Raw genomic sequence first — 24,024 nt, 5'->3', positions numbered from 1 at the left:
TACATATAAAATATATTTACTGTAATGTATGATATGATGTATGAATCATTCTGCCGGTCGGTTCACAGACAGAGTTCAAAACTCATTTCAGACTTTTAACTGACTTAGACTTTAGACTAAAATAATTCTGCTTTGATTGACCCTATGCCTTGCTTGAGTTTATTTTATTTTACCTTACCAAATGTTTCAGTAGTGACTGTTTCGATAGTGACAATTTTTGTTAACTTTTTTTTGACTTTGATTTTCAGATTTTGGGACACATTTACTTCAAAACAATGGGATCTAACTGCTCACCATATGGCAATGAGGGACATGGATGCAGTCTCACTTCCTGCTTCAAAATGCCAGGGCATGCTTAAAATAAGGCTCTGCCTATGGACTAAAATTCTGTATTTTGGTAGTGACAAAAAAACATGGGACAGCATTTTTTTAAGCATTTTTAATTTACTTTTTTTTTATTTAAACTCATAATAAATCTATATCTTTCAATTAAGGCATATTCCTCATAAATATCTATGGTATGAATATTAAATTGTTCTTTTTAGACAGTTGGGTTTTTTTACTGTAGGACCACAGTTTGAACTAATTTGGTAGAATATTCCATTTATATTGTGACGTAATTTATCACAATAACAATAACAATTCCCCCACCCCAGTATCTAAGCAACAAACTGCATCAGAGATTAAGAGTGGTCACAGCATGTTTCATGGCGTACACACAGGGCTCCATTCGGACTAAAGTGGGTATCCTTCCATCGAGCTGCACTGATTTTGCAGGCTGCCCTTAGGAGACCTACTCGTCTAATGCCTCTAAGCTCACTGTCTGAGCTTACTCCTGCTAATTCTGCCCCACTGTAGGGTGCCCATTAGATGCCTTGATTTCCCATTTTGATGTAACACCCACTACCTTGTTCCTCAAGCCAAACTCATTTCATGTGGAAAAAAAAACACTGGGCTTTGTAAGCTGTCCTCGTAGCACCGCCAGCCATCTCCTCTCTCTCTCTCTCTCTCTCTCTCTTTCTTTCTCTCTCCCTTTCTCTCTCACTCTCTTTTACTCCACTGCAAAAATCTTGCATGGCACCACAGTGATTTGCAGCGTTTGACCTGTATGCAAAAATAGGCACTGAAACGAACATTTTAAACCTTTTTGGTTTAAACACTTTCACTTGAACACTGCTGCAAAGCCCTGATATAGCCATATAGCCATGCCATAAAAGTGTTATGGCATATGCTTTCATGAGTCATACCATCAGATTTGACACATTTGTATTCTTTTTTCTACACCACTGCCAGCAATCAATGGTCTTGTGTTGAAGACATCACTGACATGTTAATTGGCAGCATTGCTTATAATCAGTCATATAATCATCCATCGCTTTTGAGAACATCTTTCATGGCACTGTGTGGTGTCATGATAGCCTGTCTAAAAAAAAAAAACAGGAGGAACACTGCAAATAATGTATAAATCTAGCAAGCATCATGTACGTCAGATCATGCTAACCAGTCCCTACTAACTCTATTCATCGTTAGCCTGTTTGGATGGAGTATTGCGTTAAAGTCATGTTAATTTAACCAATAAGTGAATCAGGTTCTAAAGATAAATGAGTTTAAGATTGAATTAACAAAATGTAACCTTGCACATATCACCAAACACTTTGCAAAGGCAGGGATAAATGAATCTTTTTAATTGCTATTATGGTGAGCCTTGAAATATCCTCCAGCTATTGTTCAAAAGTCACAGAGCCTGGAGGTTTGAAGTTGAGAAACACAAATTAAAAATGCATGTGGAGACAATGGGAAGCTGAAACAAATCACTGCTCCATACAAAATCTCGCATGGAGAACATTACATTTGAAGTGATTCGAGCAATGTGGACTGACTGCAGTCAATGAAGGAAAATTATCTTATTGCATGGTTGTATAAAGATCATTCCATAGTTCCATAATATATCTGTAATTTCCTGATAACTCTGAAACCACATGTTCAGAAAATCAGAATTAGAGACATGCGGGTGCAAAAAAGCGTACTGCTCAGCTGTCATAATTTACGCTGACTAGTTCAATCATGCAGACTGCTGTAAAAGCTATACCTAATGCTAATCTATTACACCCTATGTCGATTTCATTTCATTATTTATTATTTCTTATTAAATTCCAACAAGCTGGGTGCCATTAAATGGAGCCAAACACGTGCCCTGAAAATGTTACATATTAATCCGTTTCTCTGTCAGCGTGCCCTTGTCTTTGAAAGGTTTCAGCAAAACTAATTATGAAGTTTCCAACCCTTTTTAAGTCCTTGCTGAATCCCCTTAAGAGTGCTGGTGAAAAAAAGAGCTCCTATAGCTTAAGTGAACTGTGAGAACTCACTAACACCCCTGTCTACACCTTGCCTTAGCATGTGTTGCATCAGTGATCTCTTCACAAATCTTATCGTGGCACTCGGGCCTGGTGTAGATTAGAGGTTAATCTTATGACTTTTTTGCAACTCATAACTTCTGTCAAACTAAACACAAATGCACTTGTTCCTTTTCTTTTTCATCATCATCCAGAACCTTGAGTATTGGCATATACTGATACAGATCTAATATTTTTTATTTCAGAATGGTTTGAGGTTAAATGTGTCATCCTAGAGAAACTTGCTGAGACAGAATAGTTCAGAGTGGTGGTGATAGGAACCAGATGACTGAAATATTTAATACCTTCAAAAGCTACTTCACAGACAGTAAGGAATTTGTTCCTCTAAATGGTTATGAACACACTGCCTGATGACTGACACACTGCATTATGAGAGTACTCAGAGAAAGTTTAGGCCTAATACATATTTTAAATACAGTCATGGCAGAGAAATACATGCAGGCCATTTTAAGGCAAAACAGATGTCAGATTTACCACTATCTTACCGTTATTAACATTACATATAAAAACTGAGAAGATATGTGTAGGTTCACATGTTGTTTGGGATAGTAAGTAAATTGGCTATATTTGTGTAGACATCACGACCCTGGTTCCTATCACCACCACTGTAAAGAAATTTGAGTCAGTAATTTTTTCACATCAAATCACTCTCATTGACTTACATCTCAACACTTAAATTATGCAGAATTAAAAAAAAAACAGTATTCCCCTTTAAACTCTTTTAATAAAAAATCAATTACATAGCAAATGTGTGCAAAATCACATGATTTAAAATCAAGAAACTGCAATACATAGTAAGCTACTACTATTACCATGTGACCTACGTATGTTTTAGGACTGAATAATTTGGTGAAAATATCTAATTGTGATTTTTCTGTCTAATATTACTATTTTACTATTAAACTAACTAACTATTTTCTATAAATTACACTCTAGGCTTTTCTTTCCTCAAGAAGCTGAACTGAAAAAATTAAGCAATTTCATAACCATGCCTATTATCAAGGATGAGACTCAAATCAATCATAAAATGGGTAGGTAAGGTTCTGAAAGCTGATTGGCACATCCGAACCACTGTAACATACTTGATATATTCACACTGTTATGTACGCGCTACAATTGAATTCTGTATTAATATGCTGAGATTACAAAGTGTTCATTGTATGGACAGTTAAACATAGTACTGATAGGTGGGGCCAGGCATCAGCATGTATAAGAAGTAAACGAACCCAAACCATATTACACATACCCTACATAAGAACCCAGTTTTGTTTAAACCAAGGGATTGACAACAATAATACATTCATGATTATTTGACCAAGAAATAAAATGCTGATTATGTGACTAGGATATGAAGAGATGGGCTACTGACAGGAATATATTGGAAAGTTCTAACGTTACATTTATAACCCATTACCAGCCCATGTTAAAATGTACATAAATGGCATGACTGGAGCTAGGTTTGGCTCAAATTATCCCAGTAGTAAACTGATAGCACAGCACTGGTCAAACAAATGTTTATTTGTCTGTTACCAGTTAATCTGTTAATTACTTACATCCCTAATGTTAAAAAATGGCAAGGTGGACCTATGAAGGGACAAAACGGCAACTTGACCACAACCTCATTCTAGCAAGCCATGGCCTCGCTCTACAAAAGAAACCAGAAAAAAAAAGCTAATAAAAGCACTAGTGCGGTCCAGCAGAAGGCCAGAAGATTAACTTTCACAACACACAGCTGTTTAAACCGATATTCCAAAGACACACACATATACATGTATGGTTTAATCCCTGTCCATATGAGAGTAATCATAGAAAGTCAACCCCTTTTGATGGCCACATCATCCCCTTTTTACAGCGTGACATTATCTTATGCTGGCTTTCTGCATCCTGCTTATGGATGTGATGAACTGGCTTCCACCAACAGCTACACTTAGTGAGGATTTATGCCCTTTCCTCTCAGTATTTCATAAGGAAGAAAATGGATACCAAGAAGAATCCTATCTATAGTGAGAGGCAACAAATGAATAAAAAACTGCTACATTTACACCTTCGGAGACACAAAGCGCCTCGATGGAGAAAGAGAGAGAGAGAGGGAGAGAGAGAGAGAGAGAAAGAAAGAGAGACAGAAGGAGAGACAGAGAGAAAAGAAAAATGGAGGCAGAACTTGCCCAGGACCGAGAGTATCATGTCACAGGAAATAACCATCAGCTGTTTCATTTGAGCTCAGTTGGTGTGGAAAAGATCCAATCTCACAAAAGATGGTGCGCAATGTACTATACAATGGAGGCTGGATGCAGGATAATGCCTTTTGCGGAGTAACTACTTTATCACAGAAAAAAGAAATGCCTGCGCTGGTTATATTTTGTTAAACACCCTCAGTGCTTAACACAATCCTGCATGCACTGATGTGTTTATTTATGTTCTGAAAAACTGTATTATTTATTTATTTCAGTTATTCATTCTGGAGGCCAAAGGCCAATGCAAGCCTTCGTCAATTTGTATGAAGCCTGCCAGCATCTTTTTGAATCAAGTGCCTTTTGTTTACTTAGTTTTTTTTTCACCTTTTTTCCCCTGAACTCATTGTGTAGTAGATTTCTCTCCTCCATCATTCAACAAAACCAAACTGACATGAAGGAGGCCTGCAATCTTACCGTGACCATACTGAATATGCTGAATGCATCAACACACTTAGAGGAGAACATAAATTGCTCTACATGGCATCTTGCAGGTGCACAATGCATAGTAAAAGTGAAAAGGGACCTTACTAGGTTTAGCTTTGAATGAGAACACTGCCAGGTGTTTCCACTGGGGCAGATGGAACCTGAATCTTTTAATGTGTGTGCCCCTAGCACTGTGTTCACTGAATATTCAAGTTCAAAGTCGCTTTCATCGCTTTAGGTTTGTAATAATCTCTAAACTCATAGTTAGGACCTGAAATTACAGTTAGATCTGAGATTGCCTCTGTAAAGTCTATAGTATCTCAGTTAGGAGATGGGTTGTGTTTAGAGACGTACAATACGTGACACTCCAGGCTCCACAAAGACTGCTAAAAGGCACGAGAGGGTACACAAGCACAACACCAGCATCAAAGCAGTTGCTGCACTAGAAATGTCACTTTTCTGTCTTAAAGACAAATTGTTTCATATATAAATGTTGAATATATGGAACATTGTTGCATTTCCCAGTCTTTCCAGCTTACTATTAGCAAATCAAAATATTTAATCATTAATTGAATTATATGCCATGCATGCTGTTCACAGTTGTAGAAGGATAACTGATGATCACAAGGAAAATAACAAAGTGTTAATACATTTTTGTTGATCAGAAGTCGCAGGTTGTGATCATATAATGACAAGGGTGTGACGTTGCACAGATTATCTGCTTAAATGGGACTTTGACTTTGATGTCAAGATTTGATAAAATTTTTGGTATTTTATTTGTTAGAAATTGCATACCAGTATATTTGCAAAATATTTACTTATCAGTATGTGTGCAGATGGGTTTGGCTCTGAAAAAAATATTTTAAAACAAAATATCGTAAAGCAGTAGGGATCTATCATGATATTGGAATCATTTTGGCATTGGCAGATATTTGTTTAAAAAAAGATCAGCAACAGATGTTTAGATTAGGGATGAACCGATATGGGAATTGTGGGAAGATGCCAATATCTGATGTGTACAGACCTGCCAATACCGATACATAAACATTTATAAAGTGTACCAACCCATTGCAAATAAAAACAGAAAACAGTGGTTTATGAATCTACTTTGACCTGTATTTGAACAAAAACAGTAATGGTTTCCTGCTGTTTACCCAATGAGCACTGGGATAGGTTCCAGCGCCCCCTGCCGACCTAGGAGGATAAGCGGCTATGTTTACATGCAAAGATTTTTGCCAATCCGAATGAATACATTCCGATTACAGATTAAGACTGAGGTGTTTATATGAACACTCTATTCAACAATCTGATAAAAAATCTTCGTTTATATGCTCACTTCAAGTAATCAGATCCAAAATGACACGTATGCGTGAAGTACCACTTAGAGTAAACGTTACCATGACAGCGAGCATCACGTGAGGTCCAGTCAGAGTGAGATGAGTTTCCAGTTGGCGCGCATGTGACTTCACATGTCCTTATTAAAGAAGGCCGAGAGGAAGACGTCGTGTTCTGAGACACATAAACTGGACGTCCGTCCCACTGCCGTCTTTTAAAGATCAGAGCATAAACTTCGTCTCCTCTGCAGACCAGTTTCTGCTACCGCCACGTTGAACGTTATAAACTTTTGCCAGAGCCGGTTTATGAGTTCTGTGCTTTTGATTTGATGCGACGCACATGCGCAGAACGTACTTACACGTTCCGATTGGAAATGTAATCCGATACAGGCGTTAACATGGCCATTATTCTTCTATTTAACGAATTATTTACAGGATTACACACCTCGTTCAATCGGATAGAAATTGTATTCCGAATGGCCTCAATCGGACTAGACTATTCCGATTGAAGTGTTTACATGGACGTATTCTATTCCGATTGAGATATTAGTCGGATTATTAACGGATTATCAGGCTGCATGTAAACGTGGCTAGTGAGTGTTGCAGGCATCAAATTTTGAATGAGCGTATATTTACAAAAAAATGAAGTTCATGAAGTGAAATATAGAATATTGAGTAGTTGTACTGTTATAAACCAACATTTGGTGAGGTATTCATTGTTACTTTAACTGCATTTGAAAGCATCTACATGTGTTACATTTCTCTTCAATGATCATCCAGATGGATCTAATCCAATTTATACATTTTACAAATGATTATGTATCAGCATCAGTAGCAGCATCGGCAGACATGTTCTCGAAAATAGCAGATATGGGCATTAGCCCACTTGTCTGTACTATAGAAAGTGCAACTGAGTTATAAACAACACCAAAACCTAAACTGCCTCATGTAAAACAACAAAATTTACACTGAGGCTGACATTAAGCCTCATAAATTACTGTTTTACCATTTTTCATATTTTGTTTATTCCACAAAAGACAACAAACAAGAGATCTTCCAATGAGGCAGATGTCTGTACCGGCAATTAAATTAAATTTCAAATGTCTGTTTCCGATTTTTTGTACTCAGATTGTGACATCCTAACATAACAGTGTCCAGAAATGTAGTACATTTCATTCACTTCAGGGCTGGCTAAGGATTGGCCACACCAAGGCCATCTGACTATGTGACATTTAATGACACTAGAGGTGACTACTGGATCATGTTCAGCAGCTTTAGAGGTGGCCTCTCAAGCAAAACTAGGGACAGCTGTGCACACACTGAAGACCCACCTCTTTGTATGTTTTGCTGCAGTGATAACACAGTGTGACTCAGAGGATACTGGTCAGCACTGCTGACATGTCTCTGCCATATCAGGTCCATGATGATTTTGTGTGCTTATTCACTGGCATCAACTGAAATGTTACACATTCTAAACTGTTACACATGTTGTCTCACCAATAAAGGATGAGTTGATGATGCTCTGCAGGATGCAATGTAATGCAGTGCGTTTACACTGGGGTTACAAATTTTGCCAAGTCCTTTTGACCGAAAACCTGCTTTTATTAGTTAGCAATTGATCATTAACTGTCAAGCCTAAAATCATGCATGCAAAATATACCAAATTCTGATTCTGAGCCACATCTGATGCCATTGTAAAACATGATATAAACAAGATAGACCTATCAGCGTATACATCAACGGAATTCTCTATTAATGCCCCAACATATTAAACAGAGTTCCTTGTATGGACTGTGCAATGTAGTACTGATAAGTGAGACCAGGCATAAGTAAGTAACTGGCCTGAAATTCTATTAAAAGTACCCTAGATAAGAGCCTAGTTTTGTTTAAAATAAGGGTCTGAGAACTATAATAAGTTTATGATTATATGAAAAGACTAAAGAAACTGACAAAATTGCTGAAATATACAGTGACAAGCAACTGAAAGTTCCATGTTCTGAAGTGTTCCAAGTTAAAACAAACATGAATGCCAAGGCTAGCTTTGGCTCAATTAACCACATTAGTTATCATGAGCTGTCGCCATTCACCATGTTCTTCTCCATAATTTTGCACACCCGTATGTGATTTTCTCACACCACCGTGCACCATACTTTCTCCCTGAGAACATGGAGTAAATATTTGTTTGTCTTATTTGCAGATATTTGCTTTTGAAAAAGAGGTCCTGAACACCACACCAGCAGAGACAAACGGCCATTACACCCTCATGCTGCAATTCAAAACAAAGGCCTCAACTTGAATAGTAAACCCACCTATTCAAATAGGAATTGGTGTTTATTGGAAAAGATTGTTTTTAGCCAATGGCATTAGGTGAACAATTTTAAGTTAACAGTTAATTGGTTAATCATTTACATCCTCAACACAAAAGCCATGTAATATTTGCTCCTCCAAGGAGTGCAAATTAGCCATGAATAAAAGCGAGAAAAAATGCACAGCATCAGAAAAGATGCCATTCATGTGCACGATAATTCACTCTTTAACAGCCATTTTGGAGTATCCCGATAGGATTGGAGATTTTCCATCTTGAAAAGAGCCGCCTCTTTCACCTTACTTCTTCCGCTAATGTGCTGCCGCAGCCAAGGCAGTTCAGTTCTACATGCACTATTAACCAGTCAACGTATAACAGCCACAGGCACAGAAAGAGGCAGAAAACAGAGGCCAGATGGAGATGGGCTCCTTAAAAATCTAATCAAAAGAAAACAAAGCAAACAACAACAGATCTGTACTATTTTGGGAGAAACAACAAATCACAGATGGAAGAGGAAACTAAACAATTCTTTTTGTAGAGTTTTTGTCTTGCTTTTGTCGGTTTCGTTTGTCGCTTATGGAATAATGTGTCATGAGATGGTAGGCATTCAAAGCAAAGTGAATTAGGTAGGTCCCAGAACAGCTCCAATTTATTCAAAGCCCAGGGAGAAGAAAGCCCCCCTAAGAAGTCCTATCTATTTTTCAGAGAGAGGAGGTCTTTTTTTTTTGAATCCGGTAAATTTCATATGATCTATTTTAGGATCCTTTTTTTTTCAGCTCAACAAGCACAAACCTGACAGCGTTTCCCTTACAAGTCGTCTTGCAGTTTGTGCGGTAAATGTTTTTCGAATTCAACCTAGAACTATCATGCATAGTCTTAGATGCAAATAGCTTTGCAAAGCCTGAGGGAGAAAACACCATCATCTCAGTAATAGTTTTTTTCTTCTTCTTCATTTCTGATGTGTGGTTAATAAGCAAGCTGCTGCCACAGTTAGTCCAACGCAACAATTGAACCATGTGATGAGGCCAAATCAAGCCTGGCACCCCAACAACCGACCCTCCACTAGGATGTGGATAACAAACAAGATTTTCACCGGAAATAAATCGGCTAAAGCACCGCACCTACCGGAGGGATAAAAAGATGCAATTAATTGCTAAACCCAGCCGGTGCCTGCTTCCTCGATGGATGCCAATCCCTTCACGCAGCCTGACTTTTCACAGCTGGACAGGTCTGTAATCACTTGGATGTAAAAAAAAGGAGCTAACGGCAGTCAGATTAGACGTCGGCATGGGCATGTATCACTCCCTGCAATCCCCCGCCTCATTTCCTTTCTCCCACATGTTTGGACATGTAATGCACATGGAGTGGCAGTACAGAACAAATCATGCTGCTGGTAGAGCACATTGCTTCTTTTTGGTAATTTTCGTAATGCCTAGCCTGGAGATGCTCTTTTTTCCAAGGATGCAGGGTTTAAAGGTTAATGCACAGATGTACAAAGCAAATTGTGTGTCTGCGGTGAACTGATGAGTCCAGTACCTCTGGGTATAGTGAAAGTTATGAAATCGTATGGCACGATCATGGAGTCTGGGCAGCGGCATTAAAATTCAAGAGAGCACCCTTTCCAAGCTGGTTATCAAGAATACTTAATGTCAAAGTAAGAAATTGCTTTGATTACCAACGCACAGTTATCAAGCAGTCCCGAACTGTCATGAGGAGAATCCCATTACATTTTTCATATATATATGTGTTCCGCAGCCTGTTCTCTGTCAGTGTCAGAACAAATATAGGCAGTGATTGATTTAAGCTCTGGCGATCAAAGCAATGACAGCGCTGACACGTTTAGAAGCTGTCACAAACAGCGTGGCGGTCCGAAAGCTGACTTAACATCATTAAGAAAGCAAAAGTCAAACTCTGTAGCTCCAATCTGTCCAGTCCCTCACTCTCAGAAAGCGTTATCTGCCTCATCAGCCCGCCACGTGCCCGTGTCCACTGCCGGACCTCCATGCCAGAGTGGTAAAATGCTGATTCCAGCAGGCTGTCTTTCACAACCCTCTGATCAAATTGTTCTCAGTCAGTCTCTGCATAGGAAAGGGGTAAAAAAGAAACATGTACACACACCGCAACCACTTCTTAATCAACGCTACCAGATTACCTACTCCAAGGCAATGACACATTTAGCCTTTCAAGCCTACAGGGAACTACAGCTTGATGCTTGACAACATGAACTAATCTAAAATGAAGTTCTGAGAAAAATGCATTATTTCCATATTTTACTCCTTAAACCATTTTAAACCATCATCATCTATTCTCATGCATCAAATTCTGTGTCTACACCAAATGCAGCATGTTCGGAACTGATTTCTGTTAAGACTCGAGGGATGTTTGTAGGACTAGAGAACATGAAGGGAAGGTTAGCTTTCAGCTGAACAAAGAGATTTTTGACTGCAGTTGGGAAAAAAAATACAGATGATTTATTATTTTTTACTTATTTACTACTGAATAGATACAAGATTTTTTCAAAAGAAAGATTATGTAATATTAGTTGTTCTGAACAGCCTAATATTATTAATAACAAGCTCAGAAATTACTCATAAAGAAAAACAGATGAAAGCAAGATTTTGCTAGACAAAATTAGTTCAGTCATGTTCCTACCACTGCCTCTAAATGCATTAGGCTGTAGAGCTTTGAGCTGTAAGCTTAGTGAAGTGTGTTGCACAAGTGACAGTACTGATCTGAAATCAGGTTTTGACTCTGGCTGTTCTCTGCAGGCAAAGAAGAGACAAATCTGCCTTAAAAAGATTCATATCAAAAGAAAATGTGGACATGCAGCACTATGATGAATTCTACACAGTGAATATGCATACTCAAGGACTATGGCCTTTTGGCCTTGGATTTTAAAAATCTACTTAAAATTCCCTGCACTGTAGTTGACATTATTTCAGAAATAAATGCATACTTACATGGCATAAATTTGGGGCTGGATTAATTTCACACTTTAAGACACAGCAAACACATGTTGAAATTAATTAATATTTGGTGAGTTCTGGAGATCATCCAAGTTCCAAAAAGTAGTACAGCATCAAAGATCTAGTTAACTGTTAAACATGCTGAAGATGAAACTTGCTCTAAGTACTGACACATTTGACAAGCACAGTCAAGCTAGGCCTACAGCTACACCAACATTAGTATTAAAATTCCAGTCAGTCCTCAGATTTCCAATAACAAATATAATGCCATGTGACCAGGTTTCTGGTGGTTAGGATTCTGGGTAAAGACATGCACTGTATATTTTTAGTTAAAAGTAACATAGCAAGCTCAGACTCCTGATGCATTTTTAAATGCGGTGAAATACACGGATTGTCTCATTTGGGAAGCATGAATCCCCACGCTGACACAACGTCTGGGAGAAAGGCTGGTTCAAACTGATTTGAGAACGCTATTGATTCATCCAGGATTTGATTTCGATCTCCAATATTCTAACAGTGGAGCTCAATAACATACTGCTTCATTTTTGCTACCACTGTTCATGTCCCAAACAAGCTAATTTTCCAGACACAGGAAAACGCATTTATTTACACTTTTAGTCAAACCATTACAGAACTGCAGTATGTTCAGAATTGATTTCTGTTAGATGCCAGTGTTGTAGTGGTGAGAGAACATAGAGAACATGAAGACAGAGTTAGCTTTCAAATTAACTAAAGAAAGACTCAAGTGATTTTCTCTGCGGTGGCAAAACCACAAGTTCTGAGTCAACACCAAAGGCCGATATTTCCATGTCCACTTTGACTGATCATTATAAAGTATTTCTGATGTTTCAATCAGGGTGTGTAGTAGGGACACGCAATGTTATCAGAATCATACTGGTTGATATTTGCTTAAAAAAATTAATTGGCATCAGATCGATGTTAAAATTTGGCTGGTATTTCAAGCCAATATTTGATGAGGTATTTATTGTTTTCCACAAGAGCAGAACGTTTAGGCCCTGCTGGGCTATTAAATTGTCTGCGTTTTATATATTTTGCTGCATTTGTAACTGTATAGAAATAAGTGTTGCATTTCTGTTTTATAAAGGTTAATGTATCAGCACCAGTATCGGCAGATATGCACATGAAAATATCATGAATAAATATCATGGTCATGGCAGAACCAGGTCTGAGATAGTTACCAAAGAACATACTGTCCTATTTAAGTGCTGTTTTTGTTTGTTTTGTTTTCAGTCTTATTGGTTTCAGTCTTACTGTAATGTTTGCAGTCTTATTGTGAAGGTGTTATAACACTCTCAGAAAAACAATCATTTAAAGAAATTCCCAACTGGAGTTTTAAGCATAAACATGCCGTCATAGATCAAATGAATAGCTTTATCTCCTCTGATGTGAAAATAAACATCATGTCACAACTGAGAAACATCTCGCTTTTTTTTACTAGAGGTGCACTTATTCAGTACATGGGATATTGGACAAATGTGTCATTATAACATGCCTAAATGTAGACCAGTGTTAATTTGATTCTGATATGGTAGGTTCCTGTGATACCCACTTGGCTCCAACACTGTCATGCATCCATTCATAGATATATATATACATATACATAGGAATACTTGCTACTAAGTACTGTTCTGGCAGCAGAATGTGAACAATTACACCAGCACTGCCTGAGCATCATTCCAACCCTCAAATCTGGAAATGACTTATCCTCCCAGACTATCAAAATGAAGTGGGAAAAAAAGCCACAGCAACTACAATGAATCTGTAGTTAATTATTTTGACAAGTATTGCCAAGCTGTGCGCTTTAACGCCACATCCAATTTATGTCCCGATGCATTTGGAAAGAAACAAAAATTGATTTCTTTTCTCTAAAGTTGTCCAGTGACTTGATTAATACCTGATTTCATTCGGAGCTACAGGTCCCAGCAGATGCAACTCTGCAGTGCCAGCAGTTCATCAAGGAGATTCACTACTGTGTATACAAGATTAGTAACTGTTTATTGTATTCTCTGCATTGGAGGTCGCCTAACCTGAAATGACAAGGCGATGCTAATTTCACACCTAAGAGGGATTTAAGACTGGATCCTCCAATATTGCAGTGTCTAATAGTCTTTTTTTCATGCTTTTTATTTATTCTTTCATTATGGCATCATTTAGAGAGTTGCAGTGTCCTCTTCTGGCGCTATCATTACAACCACAGTTATATTTGTGTATTTGCCTTCCCTAGTTCTTTATTTTGGTTTGTATCATTATTACAGCCCAAGGCTCAAGCATGTTTGGTGTGCTCCATCTCTATCCACTAAAAAAATGACTATGTGTGTCTTAGATGTCTAAGACGTTGAGGCTGGGTCAGTATTATACTGTATGATGAATGAACAATGAAGAGTCATTTAATGGCACACAGTGTACAATGTATTCAGTGAGGTGTAACATAAATAAATCCCTGCTATTCTTATAGCTCAGCCTTACTCTAAGGGATATTCCTCCATATCCAGGCCAATCCTGTCAAAACGCAGGGCTACACTCATGTGTCAAAGCTTGATTACTCTTTCTTAATGCACTGATAGAAGAAAATAAATTGGATTTTTTTCCCTCCTCATACCAATTTTGGACCAATCCATCTGACTTAGGATCATCTATGATTTCCGCCCCCAGCCCACAAGTGAATAGATTACACCTTCCTAATAGCACCCTGCACCATGACAACAGCAAGCTACTCAACCGCCCCAGAACATGGCGAAGAAAACGAGCCATCTGCTTTTAGAGTACAGTCGTTCTGTCTTATTGCAAATGAGTGTTTGAAGTGGACGGAGTAGGGGCCTTATTGAAGTGCTGGAGAGTCACCTATAGCTGCACAGCCAAAGCTTGGGGAAGTGACTGAGTAATTGTGTTTTTTTCCCGTGCTCATAAGACAGTAATTTGAAGGAGGCAAGTCCACGGGGGGAAGTGTTTAAGCTTGGCAATAGCGTAGACAGGAGGCGCAGCAGTCAGTCGGGCCCTGAGGGAGGGTGGATGACTGCAGATGAACTGTGGGTAACAAGTGACATGTGACATGCCCAGCTATTCTCATGGAATGAACGGATGGCACCAAGCCTCCCATTCAGTTGACACATAGGTATGATAAGATTCCCAAGCACGGCAAAGCCACGGAGGAAGTAATCCCATCCCAAAATGGCCGTGGGCACCGAATCGCCACTCCGACAAACATCATTTGGTGCGCTCTGCAAAGCCACCATCAACTTGGGCAGTGCACACAAATTTTATACAGTGCATTATTTTAAGCCCAGTTCTAGAGCAAGTACAAATCAATAGGGCTAGAGAGCATGCAGTGCCACAGGGTATAGTTCATAAAATGAGAAATCATAAATAATGCAGGGCGGGGTAACAAAAGTGATCTTATTGCTTGGCGGGAACATACAAAGAGGGAGGAAAAAAGAGAAATGCCAGGGGTACATGGGATCGCTCAGCATTTTCCTCAACTTAGCTTATTCAATAATTCATCAGCAAGGAGACCATATCCAGAAGATGACGAAAGTTACTGACATTAATCATACGTACTGGGCACTACTGTACTGTTACAACCAGGGCCATAAACATGCAGTATATAACATACATTCTTCAATATTACAAAACAAGCAATGTGGTAACCTTTTCACACAAAGCAGGTCAAGCTGTCTGTATAAGAGGAATGGACTGAAAACAACATCTCAGGTCAAATCCGATGCAAATCAACTTCACAGCAACAGTGATTGTCTGAAGAATAAAAATGGAAAAGCAGCAGCTGAATGATAAGGTAAAAAACAGTTGCTTTGCATTCTAAAGCTGAAAAACAAAAGAGTGATTCAACAGCCACGACCCCCTGAAGTTAATGGCATTCATTATAGAAGCAGTGCATGGATTGGGCTTCATTTAAGGCTAACAGTAATGACAGCTAGCCTGGAACCCTAGGTGGCATCCTTTTTAGCAATGGAAATGCACCACATAATAAAACAAAAAAAAAAAATCAATCACATAACAATTTCAAACAGCACAACGGTCATTACAATAGCAATTATACAGTGATTTTCATCTGAGGGTTGCCAATTACTTTGAGTAAGCATTAGGTCAGCAGGCAGCAACTCCCTCTTCCATTAGAGGCGCAGTGGACGAGGTGCAAGGTGCTTTTGCTTAATAACGCCACAAGCCGGTACGATAACATGTCCTTAACAACAGCTTTGATTTCCAGACTGTTCCACCCTTTTGGACCATACTGTCAACATGACACTTAGCATTCACTAAGTCTCTTGGACTCCTTTCATTGCTGCTTTCGCAAACTCTCCATGTGTAATCACTCATGGGAATTGTTTAATTTTTCCCATTATCATCTGAAACGCATATGTAAAGAAGGGATGCAGAAAGTGGAGGCACTGAGAGTTCTGTAACTGCTAAATTAAAAGAACTTTTGAGCACAAAATATACATACACCTGTTGTAGGGTGGAGTCTGTATTATTTAGGTCATATATTTTTAAAAGCTACATTAGCATATCACATTTGTCATTGTCTTTAGTGGTTTTGCAATTACTTAACCCCTCAATTTGAGCAACAAATAAAAAAAAATAACAAATAAAAACAAATTTTAAAAATTCACAATCATAAATCTTCCTTCCCTGTAGCACAGGAAGAATACCGCTCTTTTATTTCCATGTAATCTACACTGATCGCTATTTGCTGAGGTTTATCGATGTTCACAGCGATCTGTAGGCTTAAGCTTCTATCTTTGCTCTTTTAAAGCCATTGCAGAGAGATGCCAATGTTCTGCAAGTAGCTCATTGGAGACCTTTCCAAATACTTTTTTCTAAAAATGTATAAGTATTTACATTAAAAACAATGCAAACTGGCTGAGTTATTCTTATGTTATAGGAGTAAGGAATAAAAGCCTGGAACCACCTTTGGTTCAGTGGAGTATAACAGGACTAAGAATCCCAGGGGGTAAATCCTCTACTTATGCCATGGTAGACTCCATATATAACATGCTGGTGTCTAAAGCCTATCAGATGTAGCAACAATAACCATGATCTTCACATTATCGCTACTGCATTATCAATATCATATGTCCACTAGACATGTTATTCTCAGATACATTCAGTTTAATGTCAATTATCCAAACTGTTCAGTTAAATGAAAAGTATTTGGCACAGTTAGACATTGCATGTCATGTATATACCTCTAAAAAGAAATGCACCCTCAACAAAAAACATTTTCCTGCATTTTTTGTGTGTGCACAATCAGAGCTTTTATCTGATATGCCAAATGTACCTCTTGGACTGTCTCCTCCTGTATGTGATTCACTGGAAACAAATTTATTTCCACAATGCTGGTAGTCTTATCGTGGCGAATGGCTGCTTTTCAATGGCTTTTGACTAAGGCAGACAGCCTGTAGGAATGGGTTGGCTTTGCACAAGAACTAGAGTGGAAATGCATATCAGTATAACACAACAACTTCAGTGCCATGATACTTTTAATGGCCAAGGAAAGGCCAGAACCTCCATCCATGGCTAGCTCCTGCAGCGAAATGTCTCCATATCGACCTGGGGCATTGGATTGTACAGAGCCCTGTGGTGAAAGGAACTCTACGCAGGCTAGCAGGCAGCTGTGCTACTGCTACCCTGGGAGGCTCTGCATCCAAATACAAACCACAAGCCCTGCTTATGCTCAGCTGGGTGGCCAAGAGAGAAGCAGCATGCTGCTAGAGAACTGTTGCAAGCAAACCAACGCTGTAATCCTAATGGAGATCATATGGTTCCCCACACAAATGCTCCTGTTTTTCTGCATTTTTCCTGGAGGGGAATTTTCCTCCAGTATGTAGTGAATGGCAGCTTGGCGTGATATCTTAAAAAAGGTTTTTCGCTGTTTCTCAAAATTAAGTCATATGTAAAGGTGTTATTTACTGCCAAAAGACTTCTTCTTCTTTTAACCAAAAAAGAAGTATAAAGATACCCAGGAACTAAAGGAACCGTTAGAATCCTGCAAAGGACTGTGAATTCAGCCAGAACTCTCGAGGACAGGCTTCGCTGCCTGTTCCAACACTGCTGTCCAATGCCCCACTTTAGACACCTCCTATTGGATAAAGGCCAGGGAAGTGTCAACCACTCACTCAAGGCAGCTACGGTTCCCGGAGGCTGGCACTGTACGGCATGCACGAGGCGCTACATAGCCTCTCTGCAGGAGAGGAGCTGACAGCCAAGAGTCTGCTTAGCGCCGAGTGCAGCCTCAGAATCTCAACACGCTACTCCACGTACACCTCCACAAAATTCCTCTCCTCTCTTGGCAACATCTGTAAGAGCCATTTTTACGAGCACCAGTAACCCATGTAGTCATGTTTGGCAACAAACACTGACGCAGTGGTTATTAAAGTGAATCGCATCCTGCAATCAAGGAGACTACATACAGTAATTATATGAAGATAAAAAGTGACAAATAGTACCGGCTGCTTACAGCTGGTAACGCTATGCTGTTTTGACATGCAAGTGGAAACCCTGTCATGTACAGGATGGTACATCTTCACCAGTGGCGTAACTAGGATCTTTTATGCCAAATTACAAAAAACTATTAATGGGCCCCCCACCATACAAAAATGACTTTCAATTAATAAAACAGTAATAACAGTAATTTGATGTAACTTTTGATGCAAGTTTATTCAGTACTGTTATGTCTCAAGCTAGTCGATGCTCTCAAGGCATGCTACTCCACCCATAACATCGAATGTATTTGGTTTGCTATATAACATTGGAATAAATAAACACAAATAACAGCAAAATAACCTACTGTTTGATAGTGAAGTTATTTATTATGTAGGCTAGATGAATACTGTTAGAAGAACATGGCTTTTCTTTCTGACTTCTCGCTGCACCAGCCATTACATGGATTTTAATACATTGTTCAATTCCTTCAGCAGCACCTGATTTAATTTAATGAAAGACTGATTAGATAAACTATGTATTGGATGGTAACTGTAAATACTGGACTTCCTCCAGGGGAGATCTGGAAAATGGTTTAGCTAACACACATCAAACCACAATAGATATATTGTTTATTGTATTTATTCTAATGTTAGTGTTTCTGATACAAATAAACACTTACATAACTTATACATATTATTTAACTTGATATATTATTTTCTAGGATATCTGTTTTGTTCGTTTGCTGTAAGAAGTGACTCCAGACTTATACTGTATATTATGTGATACCAAACAGCCCACCTAACTATGATACCCCTCCAGGAAATACGACAGTACCACAGGCAGCTCAGTCATTTAAACATTCCAGTGCAAATAATTCTTCATTCTATATGATATTTTAAATTACTGGACAAATGAAGTTAAAGCTCAATGATACCTTTAATTCTTTAAAGGTAACAGTATTTTTGTATGTATGACGCAATGTCTGTGTTCCCTAAGTACTCTGTAATATCTAAAAATATTCATTTAAATAAAAATATTTAATTGGCCTGAGCAGAAACTACAAAGAAAAGAAAAAGGTTCCACATGATTGAAGACTGTTAGGATCTTATTGTGTAAAATCAGTTGTAAGATGGATAGGCCATAAAACAGAAACAGGACTATTTTTGTAAGCAAACGCTGAATGCGTCACTGTTAATGAAAGCTAATCGGTTAGCTGGAGTCTGAAAATCAGTCATGAGGATCATCTCAGCTCATGGTGAATTAATTTATTTCCTGATATAGGGGAGCTAGCTAGCCGGAGTGGTCAGGTGACTAGAGGACACTAAAGCTACAGACATATTTCTCTTGCTGAATTAGTTATTCTGAGCACACTCTCTCTTTTCTTCTCAGCTCCACCTTTCTCACCTCTTTTTTATCCATTTTGCAAAGTTGTGAACACAGACCGCAATGCTGTAGGCTAGCTGACTGGCTAAGCTAGCTCGACAGCTAGTTCTGCTGGACATCTCTGATTTAATACCAATTACTGTGCGTAGACCGTGTACGTGCTTTAAAAAGACCAATCCTGTGAGAGGCGTGGGGAAGGATTCTTTTTATTTCACACTTTAATGCATGTTGCAGTGCGGAGCTCCAGTTTAGCGCATCTTTAACACAACTAGCCTGAATGAGCCAACTGACTGCCCACAAAGTCTCCCAATAATCCTGATGGACCCAGTAAAAAAATGGGGGCCAGCCACTGTGGGTGCCCCTTTGGCAGGGCCCCCTTCACCACGGGCCCCAGTGCAACTGCCCACGCTGCTAGTCCCCCTCCAGTTATGCCACTGATCTTCACACATATCCATTATAATTATCGCTTAATGCCCAAAACAGATTTTGTTGAAACCAGCTTGCAAGCAGTATTCCTTGATTTACATAAAGCAGACAGTACTGGCATGCTCTCACATGGATGTTTCTATTAAGTCTTGTATTATGGCAATAAAAGGCCTTCTGATTCCTTTTGCCAGTGGATTTGAAGCTAGCTTGCATATGCCGTCTTCTATTTTACAGGCTGCTCCTCCCTGGAACAATGGGAGAATTCAGTCTGAGAGTGTATGAGTAGGTGGTATACAGTACACAAGCACAGATGCTCATCTATTAATCACGAATAGCAGCAACAGATTGCCTCGGTTTTTATCAGCACAATTAATTCAGGGGACTGGAGATGAGGAACGTACAGCTACGCCACTCCATTCCCTGCAAACAAAAGCATGTAAAAGGAAAATGACTGTGACTGACCCAGTGTTGATTTATGGGGTCATTCTATGACTTAAAAAAAAATTACGGGTTATGGTGCGATAGCAACATGCGCCACAGGAAAGAGGTGAAAAAACTCAGCCAGTATCCTCTTTCCAAGAAGAGCACAAAACATGAACAAACATGAGTAACTCACAGCGCAAATCAGCAGGCCTACCTCTTAGGAACAAGATACTGGCAGAAGTGACAAAGAAAGGATATGATTTTTTTTCTCCAAAATTCTGGAGAATTCTGATTCTCTTTTTTGTCCAAAGTGCAATGGCCACCATAAAATAAAAGGACAGCCAGACTAGCAAGTGTTTGATTCACAGTGCATCGCTTAGAAGCAGACTGACAGCATGATGCATGTGATACAAGAGTTAACAACTAAGTTGCATGGTTCCGTGCAGACAAGAAAGGCCACTAAACGAGAGATGACGAGTTCCCACTGGCCTGGTGCTGTGTTCAAATCAGTTAATACAGAGGAGCCGCCAAATTCACAATACCTAAACCATTACCAATGCAAATGTCATGCCTTACTGGGACTCAAAAACAATTTGCTTGAGTGAAGTATAATTTGCCTTAATGCCTTATACTACAATAATGTCATGAAATTTCATTACAGCACTGGATAAAAACCTGAAATATCTAAGCATATGAAATAAAAAATCAAAAATCAAAAATAAAACAAAATTGGTATGGGCCTGTGTATTCATTTAATTTTAAAGTCTGTGAATAAATCATCACACACTGACAAATAACATTTCCAGAGCAGTATCTGATCACATATGAATAACATAATCTAACCCTATTCACAAGTTACCAGAAATACAGGCGTTCTGATTTTAACAGTCAGCTGGTACAGCTGTCAAATCAGTCGGGTCGCCTGTGCAGTGGCTTAAAACAACGGCGAGCTAAAGTTTTGAGCCTTGTTGCTCCAAGCAGTCTCACGTGAGGCAGACGGATGATTTCTGGTTAAAATGAAGGAGACGTCTTAGGCGCCCTTTAGTGAAACAACCCAATACGTGATCTGTCCAAGACATTCACCATAAGCAGGCCCACAAAGTGAATCAGCCAATATCAAATTCAACTCGACTAAAGCAGCGTTCTTATCAGTTCCCTCTGAGAAGTGTCACCACAGCCAGAGAACAAACCGCGCAGCCGTTGAAACATCGACCCCAAAACGAAAACAGTTAAAACATTGGTGGGACACACTCGCCGGGTTCTGTGTCCCAGTGTTTTGTCTAACTTATGAGGGAAACGGGTCTTTTCAGTTAGCCTCTGTCGGAGACATGCTAGGTTATCTCGTCCTAAGCGGGTTACTTTTCCCTCACCCTGACAGGTGAAGTAAAAGGCGAATACCGCCCAAGCCGCCCTCCTTAGTCTACCATTCCCCTCAGTAAAATGCCAGTTCTGTTGTCGTCCACCACACGCCGACCCTCCCCGGACATCTTTCACACCTCATGCAAGTGAACTGAATGGACATTTCCAGTGAAGCTAAGCCTGTGTTTACCGCCACCTCACTATAGCCTGTTTCCACACATGTGCCCCGCGCGCGTAACCCAACGCCGCTAGCATACGCAGGAGACCGAAACAAGCCGGCATTACCTTTTCTCGGTTTGTTGCCATACCAGGTTAGTCCAATTCCATTTGGTCCACACCGGCTCACTTCTAATCACCATATAAAATCCCTCTTAGCCTTATTTTTTCAGTTTTTTTCCTCTCAGTTATCCCTTCAGAGCGGAGGCGCGAGAGAGGTCTATCTACCCGTCTAGCGTCGTCAGACAGCGACAGTGGATTTGGGGTTTGTCTTTTTTTAACACGCAGCACGGAAACTGAGCAGAGTGGCACTTGGTGAGAGAAGTGAAGGAGGGGGACAACGCGTTCAGGAGATATCCCCTCTTCCCCCCGTGAGCCACGGCTACACGGCAAATCTTCGGAGAGAGCCTGCTGTTGCGAAGACCAGCTCTCATACTCGCTATATCAGCATCTCTGGAATATACCACAGCCCAAACGAGAGGGGGGTGAGTGCTGTTCCGTTTGAATTACGTGAGAGAGCACCCTTCTTGGATGCTTCGGTGGGAAGCCTGACTAGTTAGTGCACTTAAGAGTGCAGATAAATATTTACGGTAACTCGATTACATAAATTTGCTCAACAGTCTCTCTCTCTCTCTCTCTCTCTCTCTCTCTCTCTCTCTCTCTCTCTTTCTCTCTCTCTTTTTCTGGAAGTATGGCACAGCAAGGTATTCTAACCTCAGTCACTTAGGCTTGACCTCACCCAGGCCATTTTGAGGTCTTTGAGAGTTACGTTGTGTTGTAAGTGGCTAGAGTGGCATCCTACAGATACCTTGAAAAACCTGGGTCCCCTTGAGTGATGCTCAAACTCGTGTCCTCTAATTTGCATGCCCTCCTCCTCTTAATCATTGTAATTATCACCATCTCCTCCTCATCATCGTCATATTCAGGGTTGACATACTTAGCTCTGGTGTGGAATGGCTTGTGGATTACAGGGCGCTAGTGAGCAAGGTGCCTATGCCTCCTGAAAAAATGATGAGGAGCAAGCTATGATATGGAGAAGCTCATAGCCCCAGTGTTCTCCATAACAGCAAGGGCAACAGCTGCTGCAGCTGCAGTGCCTCTGAAGTTTTCACACAGCAGTGTAAGAGCATCTATATTTCATAAGGAATCTCTTTAGAAAATTGGAGCAGTTTCATTGTAGCTATGCATATGCCGTGAAGGGCCTTGGGTACTTAAATAGGTGGAGAATGTTCATTCTCTGCTACAAATGTATCAGTGAGTCAGAAAATATTCTTTACGATAGTGCCTACACGTGTATTTGAATGGGTAAATGTTGACATCATTTGATGAACGGCTGATTCAGTTTTAGCACCCATTAAAACTCAATAATTGTGTTTACTCACATGGTTTATTGAAAACGAGTGCGCCTTGACACATGCTGCCCTAACTTAATTTATCAGTGTGTGCTACATTTATTACCATGTGTTATACAACTAAATGAATTAAGCACCACTCAAAGGAATGAACACAACCATTTTCCATAAAATACTGGGGTAAATTCAGTAGTAGCAAAGTTTGTGAATGAAATATTGTTTTAAAATAACAATGGTACCGACCATGCCTGAAAATGAGATAGATTTGTCAAGTTTTATGGAGGCTTAAAAAAGTGCAGGGGGTATAGAGTACAGAAGGATTTTGTTTGGAAAGGTCTAAGGGGCACCCTGCTGTAGAGTTTGATGGCTGAAACACCTATGTGGTCTAAAAAGAAACAGAAAAGGCAAAGAAGATGATGAGGAGGTGGTGGGTGTGAATAAACTACTTGAAAACATGTAGTGACACATGTGAAAAGGTGAGATTAGATATTAGTGGAGGGAGAAAAATACAAACACATCCTTTCTATTGAATTTCAGCTACTGAGGGAGAGCGGGGCATAACACATTTAGGTGTTTGCTTGGTTTAAAATGTTAGCAGTATTAGTCATTTGTATACAAGCAAACTACATTTGCTGCAAATGAGAATGTAAACTTTGTTTCAGACATCTACCTTTTATGAACAATTCAGCCAAAGGTAGCTTGTTAAGTTTAATGAACCTATAGGTTAATT

General features: G+C 39.5%; 1 protein-coding gene across 1 annotated transcript in view; it reads right to left on the bottom strand.

Moving 5' to 3' along the window:
* LOC118807259 (teneurin-1-like) overlaps positions 1–22,296 on the bottom strand; it is a 280,336-nt gene extending 258,040 nt beyond the window's left edge. The window contains exon 1 of the mRNA XM_036569223.1: positions 22,012–22,296. The gene's annotated coding sequence lies outside the window, so the exon portion shown is untranslated. The remainder of the gene's footprint in view (positions 1–22,011) is intronic.
* Positions 22,297–24,024: the final 1,728 nt, after the last annotated feature.

The sequence above is a fragment of the Colossoma macropomum genome, unplaced genomic scaffold, assembly GCF_904425465.1.
Source record: "Colossoma macropomum unplaced genomic scaffold, Colossoma_macropomum, whole genome shotgun sequence".
Lineage (NCBI taxonomy): Eukaryota > Metazoa > Chordata > Actinopteri > Characiformes > Serrasalmidae > Colossoma > Colossoma macropomum.
Note: the sequence above shows the minus strand (reverse complement) of the source record. Positions and strands in the feature narration are given on the sequence as shown.